This window comes from Peromyscus maniculatus, chromosome 9, assembly GCF_049852395.1.
Source record: "Peromyscus maniculatus bairdii isolate BWxNUB_F1_BW_parent chromosome 9, HU_Pman_BW_mat_3.1, whole genome shotgun sequence".
Taxonomy (NCBI): Eukaryota; Metazoa; Chordata; class Mammalia; order Rodentia; family Cricetidae; genus Peromyscus; species Peromyscus maniculatus.
The window spans coordinates 6,939,133-6,955,408 of record NC_134860.1 but is presented as its reverse complement, the minus strand read 5'-3'; the positions used below and the strand labels follow the sequence as shown (position 1 = coordinate 6,955,408).

At 44.5% G+C, this 16,276-nt stretch overlaps 1 protein-coding gene across 4 annotated transcripts in view; it reads left to right on the top strand.

The window, feature by feature from the left end:
• Window positions 1-220: 220 nt before the first annotated feature.
• Window positions 221-16,276, top strand: part of LOC102914713 (disks large homolog 5-like) — a 41,389-nt gene continuing 25,333 nt past the window's right edge. Inside the window, exons 1-7 of one of the 4 annotated variants that reach the window (XM_076544273.1) lie at window positions 234-493; window positions 5,995-6,220; window positions 6,338-6,509; window positions 10,194-10,335; window positions 12,960-13,088; window positions 13,428-13,600; window positions 15,587-15,665. The gene's annotated coding sequence lies outside the window, so the exon portion shown is untranslated. Of the gene's footprint in view, window positions 494-5,994; window positions 6,221-6,337; window positions 6,510-10,193; window positions 10,336-12,959; window positions 13,089-13,427; window positions 13,601-15,568; window positions 15,666-16,276 lie in introns of all 4 variants that reach the window. The other 3 variants (XM_076544277.1, XM_076544274.1, XM_076544278.1) reach the window with 3 other exon arrangements.

Sequence of the window (16,276 nt, the reverse complement as noted above, 5' to 3'; positions counted from 1 at the left end):
TATCTATCTATCTATCTATCTATCTATCTATCTATCTATCTATCATCTATCTATCTACCTATCTATTGGCTTTAAGATAACAAAGTGCAGCATTTCACTGTCATTTTGAGAAACCCACCAGAAAGGGGGATTCTTTTTCTTTTTTGATTAGCGCGCTCTGGTGCATTTTAAGCACGCTCCAGTAGGTGGCGGTGTAGCGGGAGGTCGCACAGCAGCAGGTGAGAAGCCTCTCTGGACAGACCCCGGGGCAGAAGAGGAAGCGGCACGTGCGGTGCTGTACAGTGGCCGAGGGACAGCGGCTGCTCCCTGAGCCCTAAATCCAGAAGCGCCCGGGAAGCTGCAGCGACAGTGGTTTCTGTAGTCGGAGCCCGAGAAGGGCGCCCAGCAGCCGGCACCATGGTGAAGGAGCGGTTCCGGGAGACGGATGTAGCTAAGAAAACGGAAAACGCGGCCTGTGGTGGAGGCTGAGGTCCCGGGTCCCAGAGGGTTCCAGGTGAGGGACAGTTGTGAAGGGAGCGGAGAGAGAAGTTCCAGGATGGGATTTCAGATCTTACCGGGTCCCCGAACTGCAGCAGAGAAAGTGGGATGGACCGAGCAGTGTCAGAACGGGCGTCCTGAGCCAAGATGCCACCTCCCGAAGCCCCGCGCTGACTCCTCTCAGGAACTTTTCCCTGGCACGAGGAGACAGTGTGTGCTGACCCGAGGTTGTCAGCCAGAAAGTGGGTTCACAGCGGCTAGGTGGCAGGCTGAGATCCAAGCTGATGTTCCGGGCCCTCAGCTTCACAGTTAATTATTAAACCATAGACCTTCCTTATGAGGTTTCTGTTTGTTAGTTTTTAAGGCAAATCCATTCATTTTTAAGGAGCACGAGAGAGTTTTGTGGCCAGTGTTGAGCACTGAAGATTCCTCAAGAATGCAACATTTGCTGCTTGGTCTAGTGGCGAGTAGTCACATCCGCCATGGTTGTGGCAAATGCAATGACACACAGAGGGATAATGGGAGCACCCCACAGACCAGGTCTTTTTCAAACGCTATTGGAAGGACAGGGTAGGCTGATAGAAGTGAAGCAGGGGACTTACACAATGAGTGCCTTGCAAGGAGTGTCAGACTCTTGAAGTGTTTGACCAGGCCAGCGTTTGAGTAAGACTCCTCGTTTCAGACTGGGAACGATGATGGCCTGAACTGTGGGTGGGGGCCTGAGGATGGGTGTAGGGACATGGAGAAAAGTGGATTCAAAGAGGCTTAGTGTGTAAAGTCGAAAAAAGAGTAGAGATGGAGGTAAGAGAGAAATGAGATGGACATTGTTTGTGTGTGGCTGACATTCACTAGAACAGATGTCTGACTTGGGTGACCTCCAGCTGTTCTAAGTATCCACCCCTCCCAGTACTTCACACCCACCCTATACACTTAAAATACTTTCTCTCACAGCAGCCCCAGGAAACTGTTAGAATGCAGATGAGGTCAATTGTGATGGCACAGGCCTGTAATCCCAGCACTCAGGCCAAGGCAGGAGGATCATAAGTTTGAGGCTAGTCGGAGCCACATAGCAAGACCCTTCATTTAAAAAGAAAACTAGATCTATGCCACTTGGATCTTCCAGTAGCTCTCTATTACACTGACACTTCATTCTCTCCTGATTCCCAAGTCTTGCCCCGCCACCCCTCCCCCCTCAGGCCTTACTAGAGCCATCCTGTACCCTTAGCTAGCTGTCTGTGCCCCATTGTGCTGCTTGCATGTGGTTGTTTGACGATGCCTGGAGTGTGTGGGCCCAGGGATCTGTCTTCTGCTTCCAATGTTTATTCTTCTAATTGCCTTATGTGTGAGCTCCTTTCCTACTTGGAATTCAACTGGAAGGTCAGTTTTGCAGAGAATCTTTCTGCAGAGACCCCATTTTGCCCCCAGATTACACCATTCCATGTCATTTTGATTCTCTACGTGCTTTATGAACAGTCATCACTCCATGGAACTTTGTTCCAACACCCCAACACTCATAAACTGATACTAAACTTGAGGATGTTAAGTCCTTTATGCAAAGTGGCACGGTATTGCTAGATAATCTATTTGGCCTTTTAAATAGTTTTACTGTGTTTTTCTTTGTTTGTTTGTTTTTGGAAAAAATGGAAGGGAGAAAGCCTGTACATGACCCAGTGCCCCTTGGCAGGCTGTTGTGTCACTCTGGGAGAACTGCTCTTGCTAGTAAGTGGTTTCTAGACTTTCCAGTCCTCTGGCCTTTCAATTTCCTGGCATGCCAGTGTCCTGTCCAGCTCTGACAGATCCTCAGCTGAGGTCTGGCCTCTGTTCTCTTCCTACCATCTCTCAATGCTCTTTAAGATTTCCTACCTTATTTTCTCAGATGGTAGGGAGGTGTTCATGGCTGGAAGATGGGAGATAAAGAAGGGTGTTTGGTGAGGGCCTCTACCCCTCTCCCTGGTTTGTGTCATCCCTGCTACACCACAGATGCCTTCCATGCTCTGGGATCCTGATGGCAGTAGCTATTCAGATGCTTTTTTTCTAACTTTGTTTCTCTCCTAGATCCTCAGAGAAAATGTTTGTTAAAGTCAACTTAAATATAACATTTCATTATTGAAACTTAAGATTCAGTTAATAAAATCCCCAGAAAATTTAGTAGAAACCATGATACATAATGACCAATTTTTGTTTGTTTGTTTGATTTTGAGGGAGGGTCTTTCTATGTCAGTGGTTCTCAAATTGTGGGTCTTGACTCCCAGGGGTCAAACAACCCTTTCACAGGGGTCATTTGAGTCCATCGGAAATGACAGATATTTACATTATAATTCATAACAATAGCAAAATTACAGTTATGAAGTTGTAACAAAAATAATTTAATGGTTGGGGGGTCACCCTGTAGCTAGAGTTTTCCTGCCTTGCCCACAGTCAGGACAAATCTTTGTCACCTGCCAGTCCCACAGCCGCTCAGACCCAACCAAGTAAACACAGAGACTTATATTGCTTACAAACTGTATGGCCATGGCAGGCTTCTTGCTAACTGTCCTTATAGCTTAAATTAATCCATTTCCATAAATCTATACCTTGCCATGTGGCTGGTGGCTTACCGGCGTCTTCACATGCTGCTGGTCATGGCGGCAGTTGGCAGTGTCTCTCTGCCTCAGCCTTCTGCTTCCCAGAATTCTCCTCTCTCCTTGTCCCACCTACTTCCTGCCTGGCCACTAGCCAATCAGTGTTTTATTTATTGACCAATCAGAGCAATACAGACATACAGACCATCCCACAGCACTTCCCTTTTTCTTTTCTTTTCTTTCTTTCTTTTTTTTTTTTAAAAAAAGGAAGGTTTTAACTTTTACACATCTCCAAAGCCAGGTTGGTATATTTGGGAATTTGGGCGTAGCTTCTCTTACTACTTCCTGCTGGAGGGGGGCACTGTATCTTATGAGGACACAAAGAAAATTTTAGGATCATGGAGTACTCCATGAGGCTGTATCGTCTGAGCCAGTTGCCTTGAAATGATTCTGGATTTTGGATCATCTGGGCCATGGTGTCATCGGAGACCTTTCAGGGGGTCTTGGCTAGTCAAACCTGATGTATCTTAATCTGGAACAAATCCATAGCCTCTCGCTTTCTGTAGAAACAAAAGCAGAGCCTCTTTTCCAAAGCAACATATCTTTAGATCCAATTTTGAAGTCAAAGTACATTTAAAATATACATTTTGGCATAACTCAACAGCTTTTGCAATCAAATGTTTTTCTTCATTTACGAATATCAAAGAGAACATAATCCAGATTCTCTGTGTGGTAACCATCTTTATGTGGCTTATGTTTTATATTACCTTGAACCTATTGCTTTAAACTGCAGCCTTTTAAGCCTGAAATGGCGCTGTGGCTGCTGGCTCCGCCCACTTCAGCTTCCCAACATGACGGTGGTACATTTTCTGCCAGCTCTGGAAGCCATCAATTCTCAGAAATAGTGGGTCTATGCTTCTATCAAAGCAGCGTGTAGCTCAGAAACCTCTTTTTGTTTTATACTAGCAAAGGCTAAATCCACCACACAGCTTAAAGTGCCACTTGCAGAGGCCTCATTCCCGCCATACTGCAGGTCGAGCAGGCATGCCAGGAACCCGCCATGGTAGCTCAAACATGCAGGCTGCCACTAACTTGAGAGAAACAACTAGGAACTGTTTTTAGCTCCATTTTAGAATCTCTTTAGTCAGGTTTTAGGTGGAAACTCTTACCAACACGTTGGGCACCATTTGTAGCTAGAGTTTTCCTGCCTTGCCCACAGTCAGGACAAATCTTTGTCACCCACCAGTCCCACAGCCGCTCAGACCCAACCAAGTAAACACAGAGACTTATATTGCATACAAACTGTATGGCCATGACAGGCTTCTTGCTAACTGTTCTTATAGCTTAAATTAACCCATTTCCATAAATCTATACCTTGCCACGTGGCTGGTGGCTTACCGGCGTCTTCACATGCTGCTGGTCATGGCGGCAGTTGGCAGTGTCTCTCTGCCTCAGCCTTCTGCTTCCCTGAATTCTCCTCTCTCCTTGTCTCACCTACTTCCTGCCTGGCCACTGGCCAATCAGTGTTTTATTTATTGACTAATCAGCAATACAGACATACAGACCATCCCATAGCATCACCCTAACATGAGGAACTGAATTAAAGGGACAAAGCATCAAGAAGGTTGAGAACCACTGCTCTATGTAGTCCTGGTTGTCCTGAAGCTTACTATGTAGACCAGGCTGGCCTGCCTCTGTCTTGAAAAGCAGGGATTAAAAGTGTGTGACACCATGCCCAGCTCCATTCTTAGGATTTTAAATCTCTAGTAATTTGCAGAGTTCTTAATAAGTTAGTGATTCATAGCTTAACATTTTAAATATAATATATTTGTCAATTCTTTAAGAATGTCATATATACATCCAATATATTTTCATTATATTCATACCCTACTCTTCCCCTAAATCCCCTCAGATCCACTGCCTATCTCATGTTCTCTCTCTCTTTTAAATAACCCACCAAGTAAAATTTATGCTACCCATATCTCAAGGGTATGGGGTCATCTGCTGGAACATGGTTAACCCATCAGGAGCTATACCCTTAAAGAGAACTGGCTCTCCCTTCCCTAAAAGCCATAAACTAGCAATGGCTCCTTAGCTAGGGTGGAGTGTTGTGAGCCCTTCCCCTCCTCCACAACATAACACTTACACTAATCAACTTAATTCAAAGGTAATATAAACTTATTAAGAAAAAATTGATTATAATAAAAAGAAAACAAAACCAGTAGTTAGGTACTTGTGAAAGGATTTCAGTTGACTATCCAGAACCCACATGTGGTCAAGGAGCCAGTATGGTGGAGTGTGTTTATAATCCCAACTCTGGAGAAGTGGAGACTTGAAGAACCCTAGGGTTCACTGACCAGCTCGCCCTAGGCAAGTCTCTACCACATAGCAAGTTTGAGGCTGCATGGGATCCTGTCTTCAGAAAAGCAAACATAGGGAAGGATAGATAACTGTATCTAGAGTTCCTGCAGAGTTCTGCAGCTGGTTTGATTCCAAAGTGTTGGCCCCTGGCTTTGATCTGCCTTTTGTGACTGCTACCTTTGGTGTCCAGTACCTTCTGTTTGAAGAATGTAAATCTTATCTGAGGGTTTCCTAAACGTTCAAAGCCTATGCAGAGCTTGGTTATGGGAGGACTCAGCAAACTGAGATGTCCTGTGGCTGGGAATTGCTGTGGCATTTGTCTCGTTGGGGAGCTTCAGATAGGAGCTTTTGGTATGCAGAAGTTGACTTGCTAAAGATGTGAATTGTACTCCATAAAAAATCCCTTTGCAAAGCTACAGTCAGTCAGTTTGACAGAGGCTGACTCCCCTGCAGCAGCAAAAGCTAAAATTCATCCTAGAGTGCACCTGTTTCTTCCAAGGACAGTGTGGACCCAACACATGACACAACAGATTACTTTACCAACCCCCAGGAAACTAACCTCCTGTCTCCCTTCCTTCCTTCCTACTTCCTGTAGGAGAACTTGTCTGAATTTGTTGAAGCTCATCCCAGCTGAAGATGTCCCTTTACTTCTGATGAACCCAGAAGCTGGAAAGCCCTCTGATTTGATTCTCACCCAACTTTTGGTGCCTCCCTTGTGTATCAGACCCTCTGTCGTGAGCGATTTGAAGTCTGGAACCAATGAAGATGACCTGACAATGAAACTGACAGAGATCATTTTCCTAAATGATGTTATTAAAAAGGTCAGTGTTTCCTGTTAACTTGTGCATTCTGCACCACGTGCATCTAGAGATGTTAGCCCACTAGAATGCAAGAAAACTCAGAGAGCAGGTTTGTTTCTGATCTTTCTGTACTCATAGCACCGGATCTCAGGAGCCAAGACGCAGATGATCATGGAGGACTGGGATTTCCTACAGCTGCAGTGTGCCCTCTACATCAACAGTGAGCTCTCTGGCATCCCCCTCAATATGCCCCCCCCCCCAAAAAAAAAGTGGATACAAGGCTTTGTCCAGCACCTGAAGGGGAAGCAGGGTAGGTTCCTGACAAGATCTACCATTGTTACCTACTGAGGGAGTATATGTCTGTTCAGATCCCCAGAAACAGCACAGGGCATGTCATGGAACCCATGGTGTTTTTGATTTTAGATTGATTTAGAGGTAATCTGTCAGGGAAGAGGGTGGATTTTTCTGACCAAATAGTCATCTCACCTGACCCCAACCTCCTGATTGCTGAAGTAGCTGTGCCAGTTCATGTGGCCAACCAAAATTCTAACTTTTCCTGAGAAGATAAATACCATTCAGCTGCCCAGTTCTTTGTTTCCAATCCAGTGTTTCCATTTTGATAGTTCGTGCTACATATAGAGGCAAGTCCCCAGAAACCCACACAGCGTTGTGAAAATATCTCATTCCATTTTGTTTATGTTTTTTTTTAAATGAGTGCTCTGTCTGCATGTACATCTGCATGCCAGAATGGGACATCAGAACCCATTATAGATGGTTGTGAGCTACACTGTGGTTGCTGGGAATTGAACTTAGGACCTCCAGAAGATCAGCCAGTACTCTTAACTGCTGAGCCATCTCTTCAGCTTATTCCACTTTGTTAAACACACAACCTCTGTAACATCTACACTGGTGCAGTCGTAGTTATAGCTGGTGGTTGTTGGGTTTTCATTTGTTTGTTTGTTTGTATGTTGAAGAGGTAGAGATCCAGCCTGGGGCCATGTGTGCCAGGCATGTAAGCAATGGACCACTGACCTATACCCTGCTCCATAGACCATGAATGGAATCTCACTAACTCTAAGGAGACAATTCTTGTAAAATAGCTATATTCAATAATAGGTTTATTTTTAAGTGTTCTTGGTTTTAGTTTTTTTTTTTTTTTGAGACAGGGTCTCTCTCTATGTAACTGTCTGTCCTGGAACTTACTATGTAGACTGAGGTGGCTTTGAACTGACAGAGCTCTGCTTGCCTCTGCCTCTCAAAGGCCTGTGCCACCATGCCTGGTTCAACATTTTAAGTTTTTAAAGGGGTGATGGATAAAGTACTTAAGTTACTGTCTTTGTATTCTGATCTTATTTTTAGTGTATGTGTGTGCACACATGCATGAGTGTGAGTGCACATGTCCTAGAGTGTGCATGTGGAGGTCAAAGGACAAATTTCAGGAGTCAGTTCTTCCCACACTGAGTTCCACTAATGGAGCTTAGGTCCTCAAACCTGCTGGCAAGTGCTTTTACCAAACCAATGAGCCACATCTTACCAGCTCTTACCATATCGCTGTCACTTAGAGACAGCTGCAAAAGAAAAAAGAAAGGATTTTTATATCTGCAAAAGAATCTGCTGTTTGCTTTTATGCATTTTAATTTTCTTTTTTCCCCAGTGCTAGAGATGAAACTGGGGCCTCATAGCTGGGAGGTCAGCTGACCTCATCCTAAGCCCATTCAGCAGTGTTTTAAAACAAAAGGGCACGTCCGTCTACCTCAGGCTTTCCCCACACACCAGACCCACTCAGTCCATGATCAGTTCAGTCAGTCACCCAGCCATTCTGGTTTGCACATGTTGGGGATGTGAGCATTTGAGATGAGTGACAGTTTTTGGGGTGTTTTCTTTGAAATGATTCTTGTATCATGCTTGCTGTGTATGAATGCATCCATTTCGCATTCTATGCTGCAGCTTTTTTCCCTACTGACAACACTTTCAACACCTTTGTTAGTTTAATCCTCACATTCTAAAGTATTTCACTGAAATCATTTTCCTGAACAGTGTTATTTAAAAATATTTAATAAAATAAGCAGTGCTCCAATTTGTTTGTACATTTTGTAGACTAGCCATTCAGAAACTTCTGGTAACAACATTGTCCAAATAATAAAAACAATCAGTTCTTCTTCCTAGTTTGCTTGGTGTGGGTTAGTTTTTTAACTGTAAAATGGCTGAATCAAAGAATCTGATCATTTGAAAGCTGTTTCTGCTCATCCAGAAAGCCTGTAGCCATCTGCATTCAGTTCATATTCTTGAGTATAAGATGGTGGTTACAGTGAGAAAGCCTGCAGCAGTCTGCATTCAGTTCACACTCTGAGTATAAGATGGTGGTTACAGTGAGAAAGCCTTCAGCAGTCTGCATTCAGTTCACACTCTGAGTATAAGATGGTGGATACAGTGCTCCCCAACTCTATGTTCCACATAGAGACTTAGACCACTGTAGGGCCTGGTAATAAAAGCTTGCTGATTAGCTGCATGCATGAGATTTATAGACAGTCTGGATCATCAATGCTTGTCATAAACCTGTTCCAAGTGTCCTCATTTGAATGAAGAATTCTTTCCCATTAAACCATTGACCAAGAAGTTACAGAGCACAACAGCCCATGGTACTGCTGCCATATCTTTTGAACCTTAGAGCCTGGTGAAAATTGGCAGATGAAGTTGCCACAGATTGCATTCACAGTACTGTGCAGTACAGTACACATAGGGAGGTTAGAAACCAAGAGACTTAGCTATGCCTCTTTAGAACCAGGCTGCTGTCTGCCAGTTTGCTATTCTTGCAACTTCAGTCATGACTGGGGGCCACAGCTGCCCTGTGGTAGCTCTCTTTCATTAGAACTTATGCAGTGAACTTTTGGCTAGCTTACACACAGGAGACTGTCTTACTGTTTTTTTTTTGTTTTTTTTTTTTTTTTTTAAATCATAGTTCTGTAGGTTAAGAAAGCAAACATAAATTTTTTGAGGAAACTGTCTCAAAATGGCCCCGATGTTCACCCAGGAGCCAATTTCATTCAGCAGAGACATATGAAGATGAAAAAGTAATGCTTTCCCAGTTGTGTGGGATTAACCTGCCTGATGGTACTGTTCACCAGAACCATGGAATGCACTCTAGATACACTGACAGGCATTTTGGCGTGTAGAATGTAGATGTTTAAATTAAGTATTCCTGTGTCTGTCATTGTCTCTGATCACTGCATTTGCATGAAGTATTGTTCTCTTACATGTGACATTATTAGATCTCGATACACAGACTCCCTTGAGATATAAATAGGTTGTTTTCTATGTCACTGGGCTCTTGAGGATCTCTCATTGGTGCTCATTTCACCAAGTTTGGCTTGCATAGCTAGGTGAGGTGACCACCAGTGGCTTATGTCATGAGAATTTTAAGCATTCTATAGAAGAAAGAATATTAATATATTTATATGATTCTAAAACAAATACTTTAATATTTTAACATCCATCTCTCCTGGATCTAGAGACTGAATCCAGGGCCCTATGTACTGCTGAGCTGTACCTCCAGCTCCCAGTACCCCCTTGTTAAAAATAGGGTCTCACTAGGCAGTGGTGGCACATACCTTTAATCCCAGTCCTCAGGAGGCAGAGACATGTGGACTTCTGTGAGTTCAAAGCCAGCCTGGTCTACAAAGCAAGTTCCAGGATGGCCAGGGCTATACAAAGAAACCCTATCTCTAAACAACAACAACAACAAGAGAAAAGAAAATGGAGCCATGTATGGTGGTACATGTCTGTTGTCCCAGCATTTGGAAGGCTAATGAAGAGGTTCACAAGTTCTAGGTCAGCCTGGGCTACATGGGGAGAGCTTGTCTCAAATAAGTCAGTAAATTTGTAGCGTCTTAGCTTAGTTTAAGTGTCATAGACAACAGTTTCATTGTGAGTGGGAGAAATGTGTTGAGAGAACTTGGTTCAGAGACATATGTGTGTGTGTATCCTGCACTCTCAGGTTCCTGAAGTATGGAAACCGGGAAAAGATGGCTCAGGAGCTCAAGTTCAGAGATGTTGTAGAGAGACACCTGATAGACAGAGATGTGGTGTTGTTCAACCGGCAGCCCTCGCTGCACAACCTGAGCATCATGGCCCATCTGGTGAGTGTGAGTTTGCTACTCTTAGTTCCTGCTATTTGGGAACTTACAGGGTCTACTCAGAGCTGAATTCCGAAGGGGTAAAGTTAAAATTGCTGCAACTCTCAAAGTTTTGTAACTTTGAACTTTCTATTTCCCTTTCTGTTTATATAAAACTTGTTTTAACCTTTAAATTTAGTGTGTGTTTGCATTCATGCCATGATGCAAGTGTGCAGTTAGAGAACAATTTGCAGAAATTGACTTTCTCCTTCCAGGTGCCTCCCAGAGATCAAAGTCAGATGGTCAGGAGTAAAACTTGGATTTTGACTTTATTTCGTCTTCATTTTATGTATACATATGTGTGAGTGGGTGTGTCTGATGTATGCCACATGTGTGCAGGAAAGTGTAGAGACCCGAAGAGGGCATGGGATCCCCTGGACTGGAATTGTAGGCAGTTGTGAGAAGCCTAAAATGGGTGCTGAGAAGCAAACTGGAAGTGCTCTGGAGTAGCAAGTACTTTGAACCTCAGAACCATCACCAGCCCTCCCTTCAGTGTTTTTAAGATGTGAGGTATAAGGTTCATACACAACATACTGTGGCACAGATCTAATTGAGAGTTGGAGTGAAAATCCCTGGAATGGTTTCATTTGGCAAAGGAAAATGTGTGTGTTGTGTACAAAGCTTTATATAAAATAGGCAAAAATTGATTTTATTTAATTTTGCCTGTTAATTTAGCAACTAAAGCCAGGTGGTGGTGGTGGCGGTGGCGGCGGCGGCGGCGGTGGCGGCGGCGGCGGCGGCGGCGGCGGCGGCGGCGGCGCACGCCTTTAATTCCAACACTTAGAAGGCAGAGGCAGATGGATCTCTGTGAGTTCAAGGCCAGCCTGATCTAAGGTGTCAGGTCTAGGACAGTCAGGACTGTTACACCAAGAAACCCAGACTTTTGCAAACAAAAAAAAGAAAGGAAACTTAGCCCCTAAAATGCTGAAGAGACTTGCACAGTGGGTCTCTTGCAGAGTGTTGAGTGCCACAGGCTTAGGGGCAGCATGACTTGGAAGAACGCTGAGGGCTGTGGGCCCCCTGCAGATGTGGCTTCACTGCTGCTACTGCTTTTCACCCCTGTGAACTTGAAATTAGCCTAAAGGCTCACCAGATTCAGGCTCAGCTATTTGCAGGGCTGATGCATAGAAGGTGCTGGTTATTGCTCTTGGCTTGTTTGGAGATATTCATGTGATCTGGCTACCCCGCTCTTACTGATGCTGAGAAGAAGATTGAAATACTTGAGGGTATACAGGTTCCCCAATCTTTAATTTCTTTCTGTTCTCACGTATTATCTAGGCTTCTTCTTTAAAACATTATTTTCTTTTTTTTTTTTTTTACATGTATTGGTGTTTTGCAGCAGTGCCCTTCTTTGTGGAAATTTTCTTATTATTTCCTTGAAATTTTATCTTCATTGCTTTCTGTTTGGAACTTGTGTTAATTGCATTTACAGTTATTGGATCAATTCTGCTCTAAATTTTTTTTTACCTTTTTAAAAAAAATCTATGACTTTATTCACTCCTGTTGTCTTTTATCATTTCTGTTGATTTGAAATGTTTCTATGACAAAAGTTCCCATGATTAGTATTTGCAGATAAGGTAGGGCTTTGTCTGTTCTCTACATTAGGATTTTCCCCAGCTTCCTCTGTTTTATTTGTTTATGATTTTAAGACAGGATCTCACTATGTAGCCCCCATTGACCTAGAAAATGGTATATAGACCAGGCTGGCCTCAAGCTCGTGAGCATCTGCCTGTCTCTGCCTCCCATGCACTGGGATTAAGGGCGTGCACTGCCACACCAGGCTGGAGCTGCCTCACTCTGGTCTCTGGATTTGACTTTGACTGCTCTGAAGGAGTTTTACTAAGTATTTTCATATTTGCTCACTGAATTTTCCATGTCCTTTCCTTTTGTATTTGTGGTCTCATATTTCATGTTAAAAACTGTCCTAAAGGGCAAGAGAGATGGCTGAGAAGTTAAGAGCTCAGAGGTCCTGAGTTCAATTCCCAGTAACCACATGATGGCTCACAACCATCTGTAATGATATCTGGTGCCCTCTTCTGGCATGCAGGCATACATGCAGAACACTGTATCTATAATAAATAAAATATTTAAAAACAAAAGCAGAACTGCCCTAAAATGCATAAAATCCATATTGTCCTTGGTTATCCACTCATCCTTGGGGTGTGAGACTAATCACTGACTGGAAATAGAGCTGCCAGGTTGTTGTCCTCTGGTCTCCTTGGTTTGAGCTGAGAGCCCGCCTTCTTGCTGCAGGGCCTCCACTCACCCGTCAATAACAGTTCTCTCTAGGGAGGCTCGATTTCCTCAGAGACATCTCCTCTAGTTTCAGTCTCCCACCCTGGGGACAGAGCCTTGGAAGCTGGCCAAGGCGGGAGCTCAGGGCTGCCATAATATATTGCACAGATGGTTCTCCAGGCTCTTGTCATCCTATCCGGTTGTGACTGGTATTCTCAAATCCAGAACCTTTGGATCCTTCTGTGAGGATGTGAACTGCCATCTTCCTTCCGAGCAAAGCCCAGAGCCAGTTCCTTACACAGACTCTCTACCCATTCTCCTTGTCTCCAATACATTCATCTCTGTGTCTGCAGGAACCAGTGGTCTCACTTCCAAGCCTCTCTAGACTTCTTGTTGGTTTTCTACCTGAAGACATTGAAAGGGCCTCTCTTTTCCTGTGCAACTAAGACTGAACACTCAGTCACCCACCCACTTCTTCACAGGTTAGTCCAAGACTACCAGAGATGGTGTTTATATTTGCCTTTTTTTCCAATAGGAAATGGAAGTAAACCCAGATTCACATAGTGCCCCCCCCCTCTCTCCACTGAGTTACACCCCAGCCTTCCTCCTTTTCTCTTTTTTTTTTTGAGCTGAGGATCCAACCCAGGGCTTTGTGCTTGCTAGGCAAGTGCTCTACCACTGAGCTAAATCCCCAACCCCCTCCTTTTCTCTTTGAGAGTGATTTCTGAGAGGAGGAGGGCAGGCAGCAGGGATGAGCTCTTCCTGACAGCTTGACACTAATGGTTATGGCTCTTTTGCTCTGCCTGCCAATTCTTCCTCAGCTAACCGCGGGTTCTCCATCGGGATTGGTGATGTCACACCTGGCCAGGGACTGCTGAAGGCCAAGTATGAGCTACTAAATGCTGGCTACAAGAAGTGCGATGGATATATTGAAGCCCTGAATACAGGCAAGCTGCAGCAGCCGCCGGGCTGCACTGCTGAGGAGACACTAGAGGTGAGCTGCCCTCCAGATCGGCGTGGTCAGCTGTCCTGCTGACAGTGTGTTTGGGATGGGCCAAAAGCCATGAAGAGAAGGTGGCCGAGAAGCAAGAAGGGACGCGGTTTTGTCCCATTCCTGCAATGTGTTCTTGTTTGTTTGGCAGTGTGGGACCTTTGCTCTTTTAGCATTCATACTCTGGTATAAAAACATGGGTATAACAGCCTGGGCTACAGAGTGAGTTCCAGGAAAGGCGCAAAGCTACACAGAGAAACCCTGTCTCGAAACAAACAAACAAACAAACAAACAAACAAAAAACCAAAACAAACAAACAAACAAACAAAACATGGGTATCTCTTCATTTGACAGCATGGGGCTGTGCTTCACTAGGACTGCTCTGACTGTCCCTGAGATCCTCAGCCCTCCCTCCTTACACAGACACCACACCAAAGCTCAGTACATTGATCATTATTACCATGACTTGGATGCAGGATAGGAAATACTTGTGTTTGATTGTCTCACCCAGGCCACAGCCTGCTCATGTTTGAAACATGAGCACTGAGCTGGCCACATCAAAATATATCCTTGTCTAGGAGCCTGAAGTTCAAAAGCAAATGGACCAGGAGTTGGGGCACTGGCTTTGTTTTGTTCTGTTTCATGACAGTCTCACTCTGTAGCTCAGGATGGCCACAATTTCATTGTCTTCTGACCTCAGCCTCAAGTCCTGGGATTTGCAAGTACATGTTGCCATACCTGCCTATCTTCTGCCTTCTCCATGGCCTATGTCTTGCACTTTTCCCTCCCTAGAGTATGGAAGATAGGCTCTTGAAGCATCATGTCTTCCTAGCTGGGTGTGGTGGCTCACACCTATAATTTCAACCACCTGGAGGATGAGGCAGAAAGATGGGGAGTTCATAGCTAGTGTTTTGTTTTCTGTTCAGATCATATAAATAGTTTGCTAAAGAGGGTTCAAAACCAGGTTGGGGAAGTTTAGCAATACAGTAGCTAAAAGAGAAGTGGGAAGATGAAGAATTCTTTCTCTTTGTGAGGGTTTTTCAGACACTTTCTCTTTGTAACCCATAGTCACTAATTCATAGTCCTGCCAGAGACCTGAGTGCTGGGCTCCCAGGAGTGTACCAATCCCCTGGAAATATGCTCCTTTTCAGTCTTCCTGAGTTTTAGACACAGATATAAGAGGAAGCTTCTCACTGTACCCACCACGACAAGTAATTGAGGCCTCATTAGGACCACGACTTCTAGAGGGCTCAGAACCTTAAATTGTGAACTGTGACTGTGCTCACGGGTCAGGGTGTCCTGGAGTCATCTTGTCACATTCTTTGCTCATGCAGATTGAAAGCATGCTTGGTGAGAACAGGTAGAGACAGATTGTACAAGCAGAGGGAGCAGCTCTCCTTCACATGAGCATTGTGCATTTACAGTGGTACAGGCACACAAAACTGGATGTCCACATGCTGTCATGTAGACAGCAATGCACAAAACCATAGATATTCTACTTCATGAGCAATTTGAAATTTTTTGTAGGATTTTGTTACAATTTTCTATGCACAGTCTTCCAGACCCTTGCAGAAGAAAGGACTTTGTGCAACTTAGCCTGTGTGATTGAGTTCAGGAAACTTCATTAATTAGAAATCTGACATATGTTCAGATTTCTGAACATACGATGAAATGTTCTCAATTTTTCTTTTGTCTTTGTTTGGTTTTGTTTTTAGAGACAGAGTTTCTCTGTGTCACTTTGGTGCCTGTCCTGGATCTCACTCTGTAGATCAGGCTGGCCTCGAACTCACAGAGATCCGCCTGGCTCTGCCTCCTGAGTGTTGGGATTAAAGGCATGCGCCACCACCGCCCAGCCTTGATTTTTCTATAAATGTCAATATGAAATTCTGTGATCTGCAGACCCAAAGCATGTCCCATCAGGGACTGCATTTTCTTCCCGCTCTGCCTCTCCCCCAACTCCTCATCCTGAAGGTGCTGTCTGTGATCCAGGACCATGCTGGCAGAGCCTGCCTCCAAGAGCTAGACAAGAGCAACAGCCCCTTCACCATGGCCCTGTGTGGCTCCAAAGGTGAGCTAAGGTTGGCTGTTTGTGTGCCCTGCCAGGGGCTTGGCTCTAGAAAATGTCTGTCATGGTGGTAACTTCATAGGGGCTCTTCATTTCTTTTTTTTCTTTATTAAGATTTTTTTTATTCATTTTAATACCAACAACAGATCCCTATCTCATCCCTCTTCCTGCTCCCCCCCCCCACTTTCCACCCCCACCAACTCCTCATCCCTTCCTCCAAAAAGGTATGGCCTCCCATGGGGAGTCAGCAAAGCCTAGTACATTCAGTTGAGGCAGGTCCAAGCCCCTCCCCTCTGCATCAAGGCTGTGCAAGGTGTGCCCCATCATAGGTAATGGTTTCTGAAAAGTCAGCTTATGCACCAGGGATAGATCCTGATCCTATTGCCAGGAACCCCTTAAACAGACCAAACTACACAACTGTCTCACTTATGCAGAGGGCCAAGTCCAGTCTCATGTAGGCTCCACAGCTGTTAGTTTAAAGTTCATGAGTTCCCAATAGCTTGGTTCGATTGTCTCTATAGATTTCTCCATCATGATCTTGATGCCTCTTGCTCATAGAATCCCTCTTCTCTCTCTTTGACTGGACTCTCAGAGCTCAGTCTGGTGCTTGACCA